This window comes from Dysidea avara, chromosome 1 (assembly GCF_963678975.1).
Source record: "Dysidea avara chromosome 1, odDysAvar1.4, whole genome shotgun sequence".
In the NCBI taxonomy this organism is placed as follows: domain Eukaryota; kingdom Metazoa; phylum Porifera; class Demospongiae; order Dictyoceratida; family Dysideidae; genus Dysidea; species Dysidea avara.
Genome location: NC_089272.1, coordinates 49,232,551 through 49,249,045, shown reverse-complemented (window position 1 = coordinate 49,249,045; position 16,495 = coordinate 49,232,551). Strand labels below are relative to the sequence as shown.

The window sequence follows — 16,495 nt, the reverse complement described above, 5'->3', positions numbered from 1 at the left end:
TTCATTTTTATGCACAGTTTTGTTTAACTACTCTAATAGAACATACAGTAACTGTCAAAATACTCTAATAGAACATACGGTGAATGTCAAAATACTCTAATAGAACATACGGTAAATGTTAGAATACTCTAATAGAACAGTTATTCGTACTGTTTTGGATGATCGAGAGTCTGGATATTTGAGTGTCTGGATAATTGAATACTTACTGTAATTCGCTCATAGCAGCCCTGTGTTACAGACTGTAGCCTTCTTGTGGTTCTGTAATGATATAGTACCAACATAGCCTTTTGCTGGTGAAAAATCATTGTGTTTTAAAATGTGGTTAAATTGCTAGAGTAAGTTTCATACTAAAAGGATAGAATATGTGACCATCTCAGCAATAACCCGTCTAGTTCGCACAACTTCCAAATTTCTTTTTATTTTCTCAACATTATCTGCATTGTTCAAGGAATGGTCCACCAAAGTTTCAGTCGATTATGGTGAGTAGTTTTGGAATTACATCACTAGACAGTAGGAAGAGTAAAGAAATCGATTTGTACAGTAATTATACTAAAAATATACTACAGATGCTTACATTCACAGTCATAACTTCCGTTTGGATTAGTCTACAGGTTTGGGATTTGGCTTACAATGTTCACCATGGGTTGGCAGATCGACCAAGGTTTAGTTTTTGCCCAGCAGTTACTTCCGCATAGGCATATGAAGGCAGTTTTATTGAAGAAATGGCAACGGTTTCGCTTACGTCTATCGCATCATAAACGAACGCATGTGACACGCAAACCATTGGAGTTACAGAAATTTAACAAGGATTTTCAAACTCCCCAGGAGTAGGCGAATAAGATGGTATAATAGGTTTAATCAATTTGAGTCTTCCTTCACTGAGTAATGGCTCAATTAAAACTTACATAAAAGTTTCTTTGTAACACGCATTATTTCACCAATTTTTTTAAATTTCATTTTTCTCAAAATGCATACTTGTGTGAACTAGACAGGTTTTTGCTGAGATGGTCACATATATTTGCAAAGAAAGTTATGGGGTTTAACTCTTAAACCCGCATAATCCAGGAAACTGGATTTAAAAATAAATACGCACGCCTTTCACAAAGTGCTGTAACTTTTGAAACGTCCATCCTATGGCTACGCAATTTACATCATTCTACTTTTGATGTAACAATAATTAAACAGTACCTAGGGGTTTACCCTAACACTAAATGGTGAGGCCAAAACTGGCCATGAAAATAACTTTTCGCTAAGGAAACACACAAATCCTTTACATACCTTTATAAAATGGTCAATAACTCGATGGCGGTTGCTCCTATCACCTTGCAACAACTTCCATTTGATTCGCTGATAAATTTTCTATTAGGCCATATACAGCTCACATGAGTAAACAGAATTATACATGTGGCAAGAATTTTGAAACACGGAGACGCAACTCACAGTTGTTCATTGCTTCATAACAAGTAAGTTACAGTGTTCATTTAACCTTCTCTAAGTAGTCCAGTGAACATACCTTTAATAAATGTGTAGTTGTAGGCTGTAAGAATTCAGTTCCCCCAACTAGTGTCACCATGTGTTCCCATATTGTGCAAACATGCATTCCCCAAAAGTTCTCTGTGAGTTTAAGGGTTAAAGTAAGCCATTTTTTTTCTTATTTTATTGTACATGTAACTTCCTTGAGGGTTGGTACCATCCTAGTTCCTTCAATCACTTATTTGAGTTCATTGTAATGAAGTTTCACAATCGTTGGTTACAAAATCCTGTCATTACAACAATTTGTTTCTTGTTGATACAAGCATAGCAAGTGCAACCAGTATGTTTGTGATGTAATACAATGTACATGAATTCCAATAGAAATGTGCATATTTAGTGACATCACATTATTACATTTCTTATCCTGTTATGTACTCTATTATCTATGCCGAAACATACAGCTCTTGGCAAACCTCAGTTTAATTAGGGTCAGCAGGTCATACAGTGACCTGGTTTCAATAACACCATACATAAATATGCAGTAAAGTGATGATGAGCATAAGTGTACACTGTATATCATATTGTATCATGATATACAATTCTATATTGTGGCATCACTAAATTACACATGTGTCTTAAAATGATTCATTCTTTATTGTAGATGCCAACGTATACTGAAGTTGTATACTTGAAAAACCAGTAAGTAATTTTGATCTATGTAACCATACATTGTAGAATTAACTACTGGTGTTTTGGTTATAGAAAAAGAAATTTTTCTGAAAGCACATATGAGGTACGTGTGTATATGTGCATAGTGTACATTTAAATATGTACGTTAGAGATGGCATAAAGTTTGCCTCCTTTTTTCAAACTCATAACTGTATGGAATTGTGCTCTTCAGAAAGATATTGATGTTTGGTTGTCCAACTATTTTTCTGTAGATACCAACATACAATGAAGTTTCAGAATTCAAAAGCCCGGTAAGTAATTGATTGGCACATATTGACTCAGTGCATGTACTGTACTCTTGGAATTTTAGTTTTTAAATATATGTCTTGATTTGTTAAATAGTACACTATATCAAATCTTTGAATGTATTTTTTTATGTGTGTTTAGTTGTCGACGTACAGTGAAGTTGCAGACTTCAAATGTATTTGATGATATTTATATTTGTGACCGTCTCAGCAAAAACCTGCCCACCTACCATGCTTTTTGAGAAAACCAAATTCTCATGCTACAAAGAAAACAATGTACAAGTTTTAGACTCAGGGAAGGTAAATCTCAAATCAATTACACCTATACACCATTTTATATTCACATGTTCTTGGAGATAGTTTCGTTTCTTTAACCTCAATCATATTATGTATTTCACATGTGATGCAGTAGACATATGCAAAATAGTTGTCATTTCTTATTTAAAATGCCTTCATACATCTACATATGTCAAAGGCTAAAAACTTATCTTAATTGATTTGCCAGTTCATGGTGATCATTTTTAAGCCAAATTCCAACTCTGTAGACCAATGCAAATGATGTGAGTTTGATTTATTTTTCAGTGTAGTCATCATACAAATTAATTTCTTTGTTGTTCATACTGACTAATATAATTCCTAAACTGCTCACCACAATAGGCTCACCCATTGCTTCTACACTGAGAACTGAGAGAAAAAATTGGTTATGCAAACTTGCTGAGATGGTCACATTTGCTGTTGAATTTATAATATCTTTTTGTGTGTGATAACACATGTCATATAACCTTTATTGTACATACTACATCAAGCCTTATAGGGTTTATTGTGTTGTATTGTACAGTTTCCTTTCATTGAATATACACTGTATAGGGAGAAAAATCACCGACAAGAACTTTTAGTGAATCAACAGAACCACAAAATGTACTTGTGTTCAGTGTGTTGTATTGTTACACGAACACTACACACATGTACACTACACACATGTACACTACACACATGTACACCACACACACATACACAGTATTACACACACCAGAAGGGGTAGGATATGCGTTGCATGCCACTTGATTAAATTGTTTACTACCATCACGTGAGTCTCAATATTCACAGTACAAAACAAACCAACAAAGGGGGGAGGGGCTTCGTGGATATTTAGTTAGCACTTTGCATAAACATCAAGGTCATCTACTTTGTTTTGTAAGGGCCTCTGAATTTATTAGTGAAATAGAGTAAAATCACTGTTTCATGTGCCTACGCCATGCACACAAGCGCACACACACACTACATTCCGGTGGTTTAAGAGGACAGGTTTACAATTCTCATTACTCCAACATCATGACATATGCAGCAATAGTTATAGTACATAAATTGGTATTGTGTGCATGTATTATTCACTAACTTATTTTCACTTTATTTTATACAGCCAGCAATGCCAGATACTTATGCAGTAGTTGACATGACAAAGGTCAGTGATACAGTTAGATACCGATATGGGTTTTTGGCATGTACCAATATCCGGTATAGATACCACCAAAAGAAGCCGATGACCGATAGTTGATCTGATAGTTGATCCGATATTTGCATTACAAACAAAAGTCATAGTTAATCTATGCAAAGTGTACATTTACCTACTCTACAACAACATGTGGACATATTCATTGCTCACTCCATGCCATGGTGATATTGGCTTGGGTTTCTATTGTGCACTCCAGACAATTAGGCACCCACAGACATTTTTATACATACTCCCACAGAGCCTTAAATGGATATTTCTGCATTACTCTGCATTTTATTGGTTTGTATGAAGGCTGGTACAGTAGGTTTCCTTGGTTATCCTGTGACTGTTCTTTGTAATAGTTAGACACTCGCAATAGGTGTCTTCGAGGATTTAAAAACCTGAGGTGACGACGACGTCAATAATTACCGAGGCGCAGCCGAGGTAATTATTGACGTCACCGATGGTTTTTAAATCCTCGAAGACGCCTATTGTGAGTGTCTAAGTGTTTTAGACAATGGCGTAGAAGCAGTGAGTTGGTATAGAGAGTTCCCATTGTAAACACCTAGGGTATTTCAGCGAGCAAAAGATGTGAGGTCGCGCAAGCTCGCGCGCAAGCCATGAAGCGCGAATAACTGAAGGTTTGTAAAGTCGATACTGAAAAAGTATGTTTGAGGCATTATAGATGCGTGTGAATGGCAGCAAATGGGAATAGCCAGTGCCAACATAGCTGTCTTGCATGGTCTACAGAGTGTGCTTTAATATGGCGAAGGCCACAAACTGAATTAATGGCTTGTACCATGATGGTCTATAAATCCGCTGAGCTACTCACGATAACAGCGTACCTGAGTGTAATTTCTTTGTAATAACCTGCTCGCAATCGCTTGGTGTTTACTGATGTGCGGAATACTAATTGTCCACAAAAGGCTAATTGCATTACTGTAGGCCACATTATGGTTGTAAACAACTGTGGGGTGTCTTACCAGTAAGACACCTGATACCAGGTTTCTTCGCAAATAAGAGACCTCCACACATCAAACGAAACGCTGCATACCATTGTCTAATATATTATAAAGGTACTATATGCAAATATATAACTGCTTCTTTTATTTAAGACTGATAAACTTTCCAGCAACGAACACTAGAATTGTGTGTATTTGTATGGCTTTTCATAGCACTTGCTGTAGAGGCACTGCCACTAAACAGCCACATGGATAACATAGAAAACCAATATTTTAATCTGTTTATGTACAAAACTATTGCTGTATAAATATCGGTAGCGATATTGGTCCTCCTACTGTTCTGTACCGATACCAATGTTGGTAAAGAAAATGCCATATCGGTGGCCGATATTTTGGCCGATCCGATTATCGGTACACCTCTAGATACAGTTACTACAATTACATGTACAGGCTATAATGTGAAGTAGTTTTTGCTTATTGTGTAATTTTATTATGACTGGTCATGTGTACACAATCACAATAAGTTGTAAATCAAAACTTATAGTGATGGACTAACTAGAATCATTCATTTGTAGTTGATAGAACTCGACTTGTGCCATTTATCACCACAATGAATTTGCATTGCAATCTGCATATGTGACCGGGCCTGCGAAAACAGGGCATGTGGGCACAAACTACACCTCATCACTCTACAGGTCATATCTCAGTACTGGAATAGTATTTTTGCATTCTGTAACTTGCATAATGATGCCAATTAAATGCTTACTAAGAGCTGAAAATTGCAATGCCATAGCATATTGATACAAAACGTTATGAGTGATGAAAGTGTGAAAAAGTAGGCAAAAATCATGTGCCCACATGCCCTATTATCGCAGGCCCAGTCACATATCTTCTTTGTCACATTTTCCTATCTTCAGTAATAAAGTCCTCATAACCCTTAAACCCACACAGGCCAGAAAACTGGTCCTAATACACATGCCTAAGACAAAGTGCTGTAATTTTCCTATTGCTATGCAATTTATGCTATTCTACTTGTTCTGTAATAATCAGTAAAATGGTACCCAGGGTTTTACCCTAACATGAAACTGTAGAGCCAAAACCTGCCATGTAAGCAGCTTTTCGGTAGAGAAACACACAAAACGTTACATACTGTACCTTTACAAAATTATTTATTACTTAACAATGGTTGCTCCTATCAACTTGCAATTTGTGTCATTGAATTCTCCATCAGGGCATCTATTACTTGTGTGATTAAACCCACAATCAAAACTATACATGTGGCAAGAACACGCAATGATGGACTAGTGCATTGGAATCCTTTGACAGTTTTCATAGCAAATAAGCCTTTGTAGCTGCAGTGTTCATTTAAACTTCTCCAAGTAGCCCAGTTAACAGAGTTTTAACCAATGTTAAGTTTTAACCACAAAGAGTTAAGTTTCTCCTTTTTAAGTCACCAAGCATGCCAGTAATATGTAAACACACATTCTGCTAAAGTTCTTTACAGGTTTAAAGGTTAAAACTTCCATTTAGTGCAACTGGTTTACAGCCACACGCTGCCTAGCTATGGCCCACAGGTTATTACATGAAATTGGAAGTATCAGAAATCTTCTTAGAGTATATGTGACCGGATCTGCGAAAACCCAACACAATTGTGCAAGCCTAAATTTACAGTATAAAGCATTGATTACAATGAGAGAAATACTTGCGTATTATTGAAAAATCCATAAATATTTGAGCGTCTCTTTCTTAGTGAAGGAAGGGACTAACAATAACAACCTGGATATCATCTTATTCGCCTGCTCAAGACGAGTTGGAAAATATTTGTTTTGTTGCAGTAGACCCAAGGATACTCAAGTTATGAGCATTTGTTTATGTTACGTCGAAGCAATCATACACAATTGATTTTTCTTCACCAATTTCTCCTTTGTATGCAGTGCAAAAATACAAGTAAAGGACAAACTTACCCAGTAAAGAAGAAAGTGTTGAACTAATTCAACATTCATACCTCTTAATATTCTAAAGGTCAAAATTGTATATCCATACCAGAGCATCCCAGCATCCTTACAAACCTTCTCACTGCTTTCCTAGCTGCTAAACAAGCCTTAACACCTAGAACAATGCTTGGTTGCATAATTTTACCTCGTAGGCTTATAACGCATGACCATCCTCCTCTGGGTTAATCCACAAATTGCTTAGTTGGAGCCATTTGAGTGCACAAAAGGTCCATGGGGACCCCAAATTTGACCTTTAGCCTTAACTCGTCATCCAACTCCATTTTGTGTTTCAATATAAAACCCACTAATCTCACTACCTGCATAAAATAGTTGTCAAATTCATTGGCATGTTTGTTTATCTTTTATAATTCACTCACAGAAACACAACAAGAGCAACTATGTGGAGTTGGAACGCTTTGATGACCAGAGACTCACAGTCATGCTTGTACCAGTACCAGAAGTGACTTATTTAGATGTGAAAATTGACTTGAGGTAGGTACACTGTAGGGTTCTAAATAAAGGTGGAAATGTGAGTAGCCATTGTTAGAACATTGGCTAGTCACTCACTGAATGCTAGTATAGTAAATGTACATGACTACCTTATATCAGTGTCATGTGTCAGAAGATATCATGGAGCCCCATGTGTATTGTGGACATGTTGGGACCACTCACATATAGTACATAATGATTATCATCAAAAATGACTGTTCAGTTAGACAATGCTATAGATTACCTAAAATTTTGGTGCCTCACTTGTCCCTAGCAATTAATGTAAACAATGAATTTACAAAAATAATTGGTGAGTTATGAAATACATTAAATTTTAATAACTTACCAGTAATTTACATGTATTATTACTAGTGCATAAATCGATGTCGATTTTATGCTTCAAAGATTTGAATGCAATATTCGAAGGATTGATGAATATTTAGCTACTATTATGTAGGTGGAATAATTTTGAGTGTATTGTACTATTGTAGCTAATTCCACTTTTTTGTTTTGGCTCCCTTTGACAAGTGGAATTTCTCACGTTGACAATATTACTTGTCTGTTTAACAGGATATAGCAGCTGGAGAAAACACAAAACAAAATGTATAGCTGCTGCTATAAGACCTTACAGTAGTACACAACTCACCAATATTCTTCCTCTACAGCTTGTCCCAACTACACTTCATGATTAGCGGTGGGTGTGGCCACTCGTGGTGTGAGCTAATTAACTTGTCAAACACCTAGCACAACCACCTTCCATTGCTTTCTAGTGTCTCAAGTGTAACTGCCCACGGTGAAATTATTCATGACGTGTTGAGCAGTTGGATTCTTACGTTCTTCTGCTCACTAATATGGCCAGGTTGCGCTTGTGCAAAATTTGAACTTCACTTTTGCCATTTGAATGATGTACCCTTCGAACCATTGAACGAATGCAGTAGATTCGTTTATGCACTAATTATTACAATAATTAATATTATGCTATACTTTTCAAATGTCCAGAACAGCAACTATTGGTACATACTGTAATGTAAGAACCTGGTATTGTGTTTGTGGTTAGCCCATAATTATATGGATGAGCTTATTGTGGTTAGGTGGTATAATATAGCAGGGAGACTTGTAATGTTGTGTGTCATAGTATGGCTCTGTAGCTTTAGAAAGAGTTGGTGCCCGGTTAACACGTGGTTTATTATAGGTAGCACAGCATCAAAGGTGTCCTGATCATGTGATCCACCCAGTGTAGTGACATCTACTGAAGTAAAAGATTTGTTGTGGTTGTCAAGTGATCACATGAGGGACTTCCCCTGATAAGGTACGTGTATTACCTAATATGGATCTGTCACTTAAACATTTTTTTATTTAGGAGGCATTGCAACATTATCTCCACAGACTACTCACACCCACACCATACCTCCACATTAGGGTATAGGGTCTGGTGACATTGGTTAGGATCATCTGTCTATAATCCAGTCCACATGTCTAAGACATGCTTAATGTATTTTAAACACATCCAAGAATACTGACTAATATCACCAGATCCTCATCTCCTGTAGAGGTGGATGTGGTCACTACTGTACTAATTGGCCATGGACAACTGTATTATAATTTCTGTGTAAATTAAAACAACAATCATATAACACAACTTAATGTGTAAATGACAGCTAACCCTTTGTGGTATTGTGACCTTATTAACATATCTTCATACAGTAGGACTGAGGTTTTGTATAGTGTACAACACTTCACTTGAGTGAATTCAGGGTTGGGCAAGGTGGGTAGTAGACACAGGAAGTTTGGGGGTGCAAAGCTTTCAGATTTTAACGTAGATTGAATTGCTTTAATTATGCAAAAAAAAAAATCTAAATCATACTGCTTTGTAAGTGAGAGTTGCACAGGGATAAGTGACTACAGGAGCTTATAAGTGCCGAAGGAGTGTGAAATGAATGCATTTAACCATGTGGGACTTCTATAGTGAAATATTGCCTTATTTGGAACACCACAGGCCACCTGTTGGTGGTTTCGTTACATAAGCAATTAGTAAGAAGCATTTGCAATGCAACAGTTCTTATAGTGATGGGAGACACCAATAGACTTGTATTAATTTTATAGCATGTGAGACAGCAACAAGAAGGGAAGTGTTGCTAACCAGCTAAAAACTGTTGATCCACAACTGGTACTGCTCATTTCATGCTGCACAGCACTAGTGAATGTGTTTATAATGACAGGTATGTAGGATGGCCTGTGTGGTTGGTGAGGTTTCAACACTATTAGTGGTGTTCCATATAAGGTAACTTTGGATTTCAGCACTGTTACCACACAACCTCATTGAATTGAAGTTTCACACTCTTTTGCACCTTTGGCGCTTATAAGCTCCTGGTGACTATCATGAGTAGTTCAGCTAGCTTATACATGTAGCTATATATGGCATACACAAGACCATGTGCTTAGTAGGATAAGTGTGCCCATGCATGAGGTACACTTAGACACTACATGTGTAGATTCTAACTCAGTAACTATGGAGTATTCTTAATAGTGTTATGTAAGGTGACTGTTCTATTAGAATATTTGACTGACTGTTCTATTACAGTATCTGGATGTTGTATCTTCTTTGGGGGGAGGGGATGGACACACGCTCCACTGTGCCAGATCTGCCATACCACTGTCATACCACAGTGATGTAGGACCTCATTACACTTGACAGACATGTAGTCAGGTGTTGTTAATAGACCACTAAGCAAAGTTTTACTGAAGTTTTGATCATTTCTATCGTCTCCAATTACGCCATGCCAGTCACTGTATTTTGGTGGTCTTAAGTAAAAGGTTGATAGTACCTGTCTATTCTGTTTTTCCATATTAGTGACACATACATGTAGTACACTTATAGCCAATAACATTTCTCATATAGTACATTAATCATTGTCATTTTATTCCACACAAAGATGATCAAGGAAGCTTTGCGGACAAGAACAGAATTAGTTTACCACAACATCATGTGGTTACAGTCTTTACAAAGTGTTTATTACACAAAGTAGTAGTAGTACTTGTAGTAGTGTTCATGGGATAGTGGTGAGGAGTTTTCTTGTTTACTGCAAAGGAAGAAAACCACAAAGTAAACAAACATCCATACATATAACAATTATATACAACAACAATATCAAGACACAAGGTAGTGTGTTGTGTGGACGCTAATGCTGACATGTTACACTAATGAGTTATCAATAGGTAGAATAAACACACCAATATCCATGTAGCACGTCTGTGGTTCTTCCATGGGACTACTTTATGACATAGTGTCATTGAAATACTCTAATAGAACATACACCTACACTGATGGGTTGGTTAATCATAGAAGACCAGGGCTAAGATATGTACATCAATGTTATAAAGGATACTTGTAATAGTGGTAGGTGATTTGGGAGAGTGAATCTACCAACATAGCAAAACATGTGTTTGTTATTTATTTCAACACTTCAGGTCTAAAGGATTTCAAGTTAAGGAAGAGTCTTGGTGCACCTAGCATCCAATTCAGCATTTAATTCTGCAGAAATCTATTTTTTCATTTTAAAAATCACCAGAACACGATTATCATAATATTTATTATGTAAAAGTTTTCGACGTATGTAATGTTCGCGGCTGCTCAACTTTCTGCAACCTTTTCATCCTTGAAAATTAACAATTGTCAAGGTAAGCTCTGTTTTCTAATAGATAACCTCAGTGAAAAACAAGTGATCCTTGAAAATAAAACCGGTGAAATTCATCGATCCACAAAAATTACATACCTCAAAAATTTATACATACACGGCATTGGTCTGCCTACTTGCCTGCCTCACTAACTACACTCACAAGGCTAGGGGTAAAATGTACAGCTACAATTTTATGCCACAGTACTTAACTCGGATCTCTTGGGGTTTCAAAGAGTGTTTGCCCTCTGTGCCTTGCCTTTCACAGTACCAGCGTTGTAAGTGGGCCGGGTCATCCGGATTATCCGGGTCATTTGAGTCGCATTTTGTGTGGGTCAAGTGGGTCTTCTCCGCTTCACTGAATATCTGGGTCTGACCCGGATGAGATCGCATGTGACTATAAGTTAACAAGCTCGATTGTATTGGTGGAAATGCAGGTACTCAAGAAACATACGTGGAGCCACGCCCGCCATTCATAATCATAATAATCATTCGGAATATACTTTTGCTGTCTGTGCAGGATATGTAGAGCCACGCCCACTTATCAGAATTGTATCAGCTGTTCTCTGTGGGTATGCATGGCATTACCGAATCTGTGTTGCTACTTGACTAACTTCTGGAAATTCTTAATTGCTGTAGCTGCATGTAGACTTACGTGGAGCCACATCCACTTGATAACACGTGTGGAGCCACACCCACTTGATAATACGTGCATGTAGAGCCACACCCACTTGATAATACGCAGCAACTTACTTTTTGCAGACAATCCTTTCTATAGTGTAGGGCTAACTATTGGAACTTGTAAACTTTCAATCTAGCCCTTAAGGCATGCCTCTATTTCAATTAAACTGGGTCAGATCCAGGTCCCATCCGGATTATTATTCGGGTCAAACAGGTCAACAATACTGACCCACTTACAACGCTGCACAGTACCTTCAATCATACTGGTCATCTTCCTCTTCTTGAAAGGAAACAATACCAAAGTGTTAATTTCCCTTATAAACAATTTCCTGAGAGAAGCATGTTTAGACCGAACTACGTACATACTTGAAACACATACACTATTGTAAGAGGGAGTCGATACCTGTAGTTGTACTTTCTGTATAAAATAATTACATAGCAACCCTCCCTTTAACAGAACACACTGCCACACCCTTAAACAACAATCAGATCATGGTAACCACATTCCCAGCTACAGTTTTTACTGTAGAAAACAAGATATGGTAACCACGCCCCTTAATCTATTGTGTAGTTCACTTGAAATGAGCAGGGAAATTAGATACTCTAATAAAGCATATACTGGCTATAGCAAAAAGTTAACAAACTAATCATCTACTCTGATAGAGCAGTGAATCTGTATGCCAATACAGTACAGCCAATAGTGTCCTGATTACCAAAATTAAACTTATGCAGTTCATGATCATGTGATCTTAACATAATGCCTCAATTATGTGAATGTCCAATCTGTAAAATCTCCCACACTTGAAAAGTTCCATACACTACACACCAATGAGTCTTATCCGAAATTACGTCACAGACATAAAAATGGCCGCTGTAGTGTGGGGACATTCGTAAAATTTGTATGGGCGACTATGGGACGAAAATTTTTAAACGGCAATATCTCAGCCAAGAAGGAAAATATCGAACTGTAACTAGCAGGTATGGCTATAAGACATTACAATAAGTACGTAAAAGCGATTTTCGGTTGATTTTCAAAACAACGCTAGATTCCTATTCTTTCAGCAAATTTATCACCATACCTGTTGGTTAGAGCTCGATATCTTCCGCCTTGGCTGAGATATTGCCGTTCAAAAATTTTCTCCCCATAGTCGCCCATACAAATGTTACGAACGTCCCCACACTACAGCGGCCATTTTTATGTCTGTGACGTAATTTCGGATAAGGCTCATAAGTAATACAACTATATACAGTACAAACACTATTATTCTATGACCTTATATGTACTTACTTCTACATAACTACCACTTCAGAGAGTATAGGGTTTCTTACATCATCCTATTAACATACCATCCTCAACCACAACTTATACAACTACATCACATAATACCTTATGATAATATTATTATTATTATTATTATAGGGTTTTGTTATGTGATTTTTGTTACACTTTTGTTCTGCAGTTTCATTTTATTAGGCAACACAGTAGCCAATCATCTCAAGTTACATGATCACAGCAGAGGATGGTATGAACAGAATTAATTGCTATTAGCAAGTACTGTAGTAGTGACATCAACTAGTGTAACTGACTATAGAAACTGAACAAAATAAATAGCCAGGGTAGGACATGGTGTCATAACACAACTGATTTTTGCGTAATGTAATTGAATTTCAATGATAACTGCATGATGAAAAACTAATATACTAGCTACTTGCATCATTGTAGACACCGAAGTCGATTGCATTTACTAGTAGTGACTAAGAATACATCAAACAATAACACAGGTACCTGAAAATAAGATCAGATTTTATTCTAAATAACACTCTATTGTAAAGTTCATTGTAAAATCGCTGGAGCTCAATGAAGCTCATCACATGAAACGATTTCTACACTAGTGAATTACTATTTCTGACAATAAATCCAGCGCTAAACTTCAAAGTTTACTAGAGCTATACCATATGCTAAAAATGTACAGTACGCAAATGTCATGCAATTATTGTGACATCATGTCCTACCTCCTCTCAACTGATAAATAGTTGATAAAACTTATAATCCAGTTGTTGTCATTTGTATCATTTGTACCTGTAAGAACGGTTGGGTGGCTGATATCAATGCCAGAACAAATTGTGTGTAAACAAGTTTTGATCAGCACAACGAGTTGTACTAATAAAACTTAATCAGTTTTACAAATTAAGCACATTCCCTTAAAGCCGATATGTGTAGTATACAATCTGAATATCTAACAAATACCCACTTAACCCCTAGGGGTTTGTATTGTGTCTATTGGGGCTCAGTAGAAAAATACCAAACACTATACAAATACAGAAATATATTTAGGTGGTGCTTAATTAAAGCATCTTCAACATGCTCAGGCAGAGTTGACACTAGGTACTGATAAGTGAGACAAAGTCAGTTCTATTGCACAACTTTTAGCAGCAACAACATAGCAATAGAAGATATTTGCACAGCCTAAATGCAGCATGTTCACTTGACCACACAGTGCTTTAATGAATTTTAAGAATTAGTCAGTTTTCATGTTGTAATAATTATAGTAGCTGCTAGAAATATTATTATCATTTCAACTAATCACACAAAATTGAATTTAAGTATCTCTGCAAATTTACTGAAAGCCAATTAAGTTGCCATATTTTGAAGTCTACAGTATACACTGTACTACCATACTTACCTCAAGTCAACCTTCACATGTGAATAAGTCACTTCTGGTACTGGTACTGACATGACTATAAGTGTCTTGTCATCAAAACCTGCCAACTCCACATAGTTGTTGCTGTGGTGTTTCTGTTAGTGACAAGAACATGTATAAACGTTAGTAGTGGTTAACTTTTGGTCAAGTAATTATAAACATCACTAACATTCAAGATGTGCACCACTGGGTCATATTGCTGGAGCTTACATAATAAAAGACACTCATTTAATACTGACCAGTTTTAGGGATGTACAGGTGATACATTTAAACTGGGTCATGTGAGCACAAAACCACAACAGAATTACACAATTACAGGTGCACAAAGTGACAATAACTTGTTCATTTTTGCATTGCTAAATTACATGTACTTATGATGGTCTGCTTTCTATGGTTGATTTTATCTTCCTAAGCAATAACCTACATAATCAATTTAGTTGTCTCTAATGTGGTGGCTATCAAGCAGTCTTGTGCACTTCTGGCTTGTAAATCACTTTGTCTATTACCTTATCTTTAACATAAAGTTATGGACCAATTTCCCATCCCATGAACAAGGTATATATAGTGAAACAGCACTTGTTGAGTAGACATCCTTGATGGATTAGACGTTTTAGGTTCTTTAGCAATGCCACGCCTACTCACGATTAGTGAAAGAGACAAGAGTTAGAGAAGGAGACAAGAGTTCATCGAAAATCCTCCTTGCTCAGGTGAATGATTCTAGGCACTTGTCAGTATTAGAGACTTGAAATCCTTGATGGATCAGACGTTTTAGACTCTATAGTGATGTCATACCCATCTACTCGCGATTATTGAAGGAGACAGAAGTTAGTAAAGGAGACAAGAGTTCATGGAAAATTGCTCAGGTGAATAATTGTTGGTTGATTTAAGCACTTGTTAATAGAGACTTGTTTACCGTTTAGATATAGTGCAACCGGGCATGTACTTCCAAAGTTAAATTTCATATTTTTGGTTATAACTTGAGACATACACCACACATCTTAATTCTGTTGTTTGCACATGGTTATACTCATGTATCTGTACATATTTGTACAAAAGTCACCATGGCAACAACCACAATTATCTCGCAAATGGTATATTTATGGTTTTTGGTTTTTCGTATCTAGTTTTATATACTTTTGAGTTTTTCAATAATTTTCTAGTAGATGAAAGGTCTCATCAAGCCCTACAGTTTGTAGAGCCAGATTTGTAAAAAAAATGTTTTAAAAGTAAGTTATGGTGATTTTTGTGATTTTCATAGGGTTTCGAAAAAATGTATCTAGTTTCACATACTTCAAAATTTTTACATATACTCATTATTTTCTGAAAGGAGATAGACATGCCTAAAATTCGTAGTTGGGGTTTTATAAATTTCTTTTTAGTTTTTGTTTTATGACATCAAGAAGTCAGATTACTGATTTTTCTGTGAAATTTGTTGAAAACCACAATTTATAAAAGTACGCTCTGAGACACTGCAAATATGCATAACCACATAAAAGCAAAAAAATATGAAATATTAATGAGCAAAGTAACACATGAAAGGATAAAAACATTACAGAATGTATCTAGTGGCATATAGAAATAAATGTGTGGGCGATGAAGTAAAATAAGTTTGGAGGTTTATGCCCGGTAGCACTATAAGGATTTCGCAGAATGAGTGGAGTTACACCATATTTGGTAAGCGTACCCACAAAGCATGGTATATCAGTTATATACCACAGTTTGCTGTGGTATATACCACAGCACGGCGCTTTTGATCTCAACCACAGGTGTGATATATTTGGCTATAAATTATGTTCCATTGTCATGTTAAGAAGCACAGAGGGTCATGGTGTATGAAGCCATGTATGTGCAATACATTATTTCTATTGGGTGATACCTGTACTTTTAACATTGAAATATTGGTTCATTTGAAGTGTTTAAAACAGGTTATTTTACCACATTTTGAAAGATTTTTTGTAAATTTGAGGTACATTTATGCTATTTAAGCAAAAACAAAAGATTTTGGATGCACTTGTATGGTTTCCCGAGTAGCCAGAAATGGGCTTATAACCTAG

General features: G+C 36.5%; 2 long non-coding RNA genes across 3 annotated transcripts in view; both read right to left on the bottom strand.

Moving 5' to 3' along the window:
• LOC136267200 (uncharacterized) overlaps positions 1 to 16,495 on the bottom strand; it is a 95,330-nt gene that overhangs the window by 53,974 nt on the left and 24,861 nt on the right. The gene's annotated exons all lie outside the window — the stretch shown is intronic.
• Positions 10,188 to 13,001, bottom strand: LOC136267213 (uncharacterized). Its single transcript, XR_010706584.1, has 2 exons — positions 12,819 to 13,001; positions 10,188 to 10,464 (listed from the first exon to the last, which is right to left on the bottom strand). It is a non-coding gene; the product is annotated as an uncharacterized lncRNA (long non-coding RNA).